This window comes from Tenrec ecaudatus, chromosome X (genome assembly GCF_050624435.1).
Source record: "Tenrec ecaudatus isolate mTenEca1 chromosome X, mTenEca1.hap1, whole genome shotgun sequence".
NCBI classification, from domain to species: Eukaryota; Metazoa; Chordata; class Mammalia; order Afrosoricida; family Tenrecidae; genus Tenrec; species Tenrec ecaudatus.
This window is the reverse complement of record NC_134548.1, coordinates 80526742-80532680: the sequence shown is the minus strand read 5'-3', so window position 1 is coordinate 80532680 and position 5939 is coordinate 80526742. Positions and strand designations below refer to the sequence as shown.

The 5939-nt window shown below is 42.4% G+C and overlaps 1 pseudogene; it reads right to left on the bottom strand.

The window, feature by feature from the left end:
* Positions 1-711: 711 nt before the first annotated feature.
* Positions 712-2147, bottom strand: LOC142434506 (zinc finger protein 639 pseudogene; annotated as a pseudogene).
* Positions 2148-5939: the final 3792 nt, after the last annotated feature.

Here is a 5939-nt window from a genome sequence, read left to right as displayed (position 1 = left end):
CTCATATGGTTATTATGAGGAATAAAAGTTTATATAGCAAATGCTTGAAAATGACTAGGCCTCAACTAGATTGAGTATGAGTTCTACCTATAAAGGTAGGTGACTGTCCCAGAGATGGGCTCCTGTGAGTGGCAGGTGTGGTAATAACTCGATTCTGGAAAGTGGGGTAAGAAATTATTCCGCCACTGATCTCTCTAGGTTTGGCTTTATATTGACTCCCAATCGCGCAAAAGATAGAGAACAGCAGCCCCAGGGCCCCCTCAGTGACTTCCACCTCAACAGGTGACCACGTTTTTTGTTGTTGTTTGCAGCTCTGGTTCAGTGCTGGACTTTAATGACATCATATGTGAAGTGATTTATCACCGAAAACGGAGTTTGTCTTGTGTCCGTGTTTGTTTGTTTAAAACAACTCTCGAGCACCTATCGCAACAGAAGTCTCTTCAGTACAATTTTTTCTTTTTTAACAATTCATGAAATTGGAGCACATGCTATAGAAAGAGTCACCAAAGTATTCCATTTGCCATGGAATCAAAAATACATTTCAGGTAAATTATATGCTGACAATGTAGCAAAGCCATAAAAACTGAAAATTAAAAACATTCTTGTTAAAGGCTATCCCCTTAAATTATCTTTAAAATCATCCATTTCAACATCTAAAAAAAACCAAACAAACAAACCCAAAACCCCAAATTTATTTTACATTGACATTAATCAAGTTGTCTCATGAACTGGAAAGTGGCTTATTAATTCCCTTTCATTTCCAAACCTCATCAAGCAGTCACTGCATTTATGAGGTAAGTCAGCTGAGTGCTTGGAATCTAGGTGAATTTTAAGATCTGTCCTGTTGAGTATTCACAATACTGGCATAAATAAATCCCCTCGGATAAATGTGAATTTAAATGCGTGCAATATTCTAGCATACTTGAAAAGCCTCTCCCACAGTCATCACAAACGTGAGGAAAGATTTTATTGTGTTCAATAGCAACATGCCTGTTGACATTTGTATGAAGTCGACTCCGAAAACCACATACTTGACATACAAAGAAGTTTTTACATTTGTCAAAAGTGATTTTTGCTTAAGAGGCTGTATTGTCCATGGTTATACGTATCGCTTAACTCTATTAATTTGCATGCGTGCTCATTTACCACGTGGATATGCAAATCTTCGGGGTCATTTGTTTCATGTTCACAGAACTGGCACAAGTACTGCTCGTCACAGCTGTGCTCCTGGAAATGTAAGTAGAGCTCACTGCTCGAGGAGAAGTGCACATCACATTGCTCACACCAATAGAGGCGATCGCTGAAATGGGTATCTGCGAAATGCTGGCTGAGATTCTCAAAAATCACGATTTTATAATCACAGTAATTACAAATGTGGGGATCCTCCTCGTGCAATTTGGCGTGTTCAATCAGAAGCATGTTGGTCGAGAACGTTTCTTTGCACACGCGACACACATTTGAATCAGTGCGTTTATGCTTCAGGATCATGTGCCGCTTTAAGTCAGAAAAATATTTGCTGTTGAACTCACAAAGTTCACATTTATAGAGACCACTGCTATTAGCTCTCAGTAATGGCCATTTCTGCTGGGCAGTCACATTCAAAGCTTGGCTCTTGTCAAGAATTTTACAAAGTTTGGTTAGCTCTTCATCGGTTTGGTCCTGGAGATTCTCTGAGGAATTGTTTTCTGCCTCTAGATCATAATCTTCAGAAATTGCATGTACCTCAGCAGCAATTGGAACATCTTCGGCAGTGCGAACCGTTGACTGACTCAGGTGAGTCACATTCTTCATCATAAATTTCAATATCAGCAGACCTTTCTGCAGAAAAGGCAGTGTGGTCTAGAATTCTAAGCACTGGACTAGGAACAAGGTAGTTCTGATTTCTGTTCTTGGCTTTGATTCCTTCTGTAAATTTTGGCAAGTCATTTGATGTTTCCGTATCAGAATCGTCATCTTTGTTATCAAAATATCTCAGATCTGGCTGCCTCATCGAACAGACACTGTAACAATGATCAGAAAAAATCCCACTGAATCCATCTGCAATTCTGTTTATTCCAGAGGAATCTGAATAACGAGAAGGGTGTAAAGTCTTCCTTTTCCTTTTTTGGGGATATTCATTCATATATTTTCAATCGGAGCCCTGGACACGGCGCGACCCGGAGGCAGCGGCGTCTAGGCGGCCCCGGCGCGGGCGGAGGGGCCACACGGCCCTGTCCCACAAGGGAGTGGGGGGATGCGGCTGGGGCGCCCCCGCAGGGCCGGCCCGGATCCCGGCCGCCCTCCGCGCCCAGGTGACCACGTTTTAGGAAAAAGTGCCACTGTGTAATGATGACTTTGTCTGGCATATTTTGGACATATGAGAACAGTTCCTGAAAAGGACATCATGCTTGGTAAAATAGAAGGTCAAAGGAAAAGAGGATAGAAAAAGGAAGGCCCTCAAGGAGATGGACTGGTGCAGTGGCTGCAACAGTGGGCTCAAGTATAAGGGTTCTGCGGGTGGTGCAGGATTGGGCAGTATTTTATTCTGTTGTATATAGAGTTGCTCTGAGTCGGAGCTGATTTAATAGCACCTAATAACTACAACAATAGTATCAAATATGACACAAGGGCAGTACACACACCTTAGAATAATCACCCATTTTGGATCAAAAGGGCAGCACTTTCCCAAATATAAAGTTCAGAAGGCAGGAAGGGGTAGGGAAGAATAAATGGAAATGGAAAATACAAAGAGTTAGCGGGATAGGTTATATTACATCATGCGGATTGCAATCAATGACATAAAACAAAAATTTCATGAGTTTTTGACTGGGAAACTGATTGTACACTTTAAACCTTAATCTAATTCACAATAAAAGCTTGAACAAAAACATAGGTGAACATCTTTTTGGTGTTCTCTGCTTTCAGCCAGGATTCATCTGATATCTGCAATTATATCCCTCATTGTACATCCTATTTATTCTGAATCCAGATTGAATTTCTGGCAATTCCTTGTCAATGTACTGCTGCAACCATTTAAAAAATATATACATCACGAGGTACCAAAGGGATCAGTTATCTGGAATCAAAGAACAAAAAATCATATCATTCGGTGCTCACCTCCCCGATACAATCGCTGAAGACAAATGGGTGCATAAGCAAATGTGGCGAAGAAAGCTGATGGTGCCCGGCTTTCAAAAGATACAGCATTGGGGGTCTTAAAGGCTTGAAGGTAAACCAGCGGCCAATTAGCTCAGAAGCAACAAAGCCCACATGGAAGAAGCACACCAGCCTGTGCAATCATGAAGTGTCAAAGGGATCAGGTACCAGGCATCATCAGAACAAAAATTCATACCATTGTAAATGAGGGGGGAAGTGCGGAGTGGAGACCCAAAGCCCATTTGAAGGCCACTGGACATCCCCTTACAGAAGGGTCTCGGGGAGGAGACGAGACACTCAGGGTGCAATATAGCAATGATGAAACATACAACTTTCCTCTAGTTCCTAAATGCTTCTCCCCCCCCCGCCCCCGCCACTATCATTATCCCAATTCTACCTTACAAATCTGACTAGACCAGAGGATTCACACTGGTACAGATAGGAACTGGAAACACAGGGAATCCAGGACAGATGATCCCTTCAGGACCAGTGGTGTGAGTGGCAATACTAGGAGGGTGGAGGGAGGGTAGGGTGGAAAGGGGGAACCAATTACAAGGATCTACATATAACCTCCTCCCTGGGAGATGGACAACAGAAAAGTGGGTGAAGGGAGATGTCAGACAGTGCAAGATATGTCGAAATAATAATTTGTAAATTATCAGGAGTTCGTGAGGGAGAGGGCAGTGGGGAGGGAGGGGAAAAATGAGGAGCTGATACCAGGGGCTTAGGTGGAAAGCAGATGTTTTGAGAATGATGAGGGCAATGAATGTACAAATGTGCTTTACACAATTGATGTATGTATGGATTGTGATAAGAATTGTATGAGCCCCTAATAAAACGATTAAAAATATATATACAAAAAATTCTACTTGCCTATAGCATTGTTCAATAATTTCCATGTTTGCCACATAGCTAGCTGTCTTGCAAATTTCTTGGCATAGATGAAGGGCCCTTTTCTGTGTTGCATTCATTTGTTGAAACATCATAAAGCCAGAGCCTAGTTTTGAATCAATACCTCCAATGCAGTTGGACTTCTTCCTTCAGTACCATAAGTTCTTTATCATATGCTACCCCCTAAAGTGGTTGAACCCTGACCAATTATTTTTGTTACAGTGACTCTATTTCTTTCTTTGTAACAGTGAAATTCTGTGGAATAGAACTCCACTAACTTCACAGGAGGAGATGACAACGATTTTACATATCCTGATGCCAACCATCTCCTCGTGGCACTCTCTACTTCTCTCATAGGTTTGACTATGTTTTGCAATGGTCAGGTTGACTTTATAAACCACACTCCCCGTTATGGAGATTATTAGGGGAACAACAGGTTACAATTCAGGTTCAGGAATTCTTAGGATACAGTTTTGATTATGACAGACTCTTCTCAGCTGCATCTGCTAGCAAGCCTCGGCTTTTTTTCCATGGATCCAGAATCCTACAATGCTTTCTCTTGCTTGTCTCTTAGTTCTGCTGCCTCTGCTTCTCTTCTACTGCTTCTCACCATCTCTCTGTCTCTGGTGTCACATATCGCTGTTCCTTGAATCAAGGAAGAGCAATGCAGGGATCTTGGGTTCAGATGGTGCTCTACTTTGTGCCTCCAACCAATTTCATCTGCGTATGCCCATTTGATTGCCAGTGGGTATGATGTGCTTGATTTTTTAGAAACTATAAGTGGGCACCACTTGTGCAGGGATATAAAAGACAATTACTTCCGTTTTTAAGGGTAATTTTTTTTCCTTTTTAAAAAAATCATTTTTGGGGGGCTCGCACAACTCTTATCAAAATCAATACACCCATCCATTGTGTCAAGCACATTTGTTGACATAATCATTCTCAAAACATTTGCTTTGTACTTGAGCCCTTGATATAAGCTCCTTATCTTTTCCCCTCCCTCCCTGCCACCCCTCCCTCATGAACCCTGATAATTTATAAATTATTATTTTTTCATGTCTTACACTGTCTGACGTCTCCCTTCACCCTCTTTTCCACTGTCTGTCTCCCAGGGAGGAGGCTATATGTAGATCCTTATAATCGGTTCCCCCTTTACACCCCACCCTCCCTCCACCCTCCCAGTATCACCACTCTCACCCCTGGTCCTGAAGAGCTCATCTGTCATGTATTCCCTACATTTCCATTTCCTATCTCTACCAGTGTATATCCTCCGGTCCAGCCGACTTGCAAGGTAGAACTGGGATCATGATAGTGGGTGGGGAGAGGAGGAAGCTTTTAAGAACTAGAGGAAAGCTGTATGTTCCATCATGGCCACACTGCACCCTGACTGACCCATCTCCTACTCATGAACCCTCCGTAACGGGATGTCCAGTTGCCTACAGATGAGTTTTGGGTCCACAATCTGCACACCCCCTTATTCACAACGATATGATTTTTTTGTACTTTGATGCCTGATCCCTGATCCCATTGACACCTCATGATCACACAGGCTGATATGCTTCTTCCATGTGGGCGTTGTTGCTTCTCAGCTAAATGGCCACTTGTTTATCTTCAAGCCTTTAAGACTCCAGACACTATATCTTTTGATAGCCAGGCACCATCAGCTTTCTTCACCACATTTGCTTATGAACCCATTTGAAAGACACTTGCTTTCAAAGGAATAATGTCTCTCAATGCAGCTGACTGCTAAAGTCAGAAATACTAACGGCACACACTACTGATCTTTGATGACACGTTTTGAGAGGGTTAAAGCCAAAGTACAGCCAGAGTTCCCCTTAAAGGCAAGTATTTGAGACTTCGTCTTACATACTTTGGACATGTTATCAGGAGAGACAAGTCCCTAGAGAAGGATG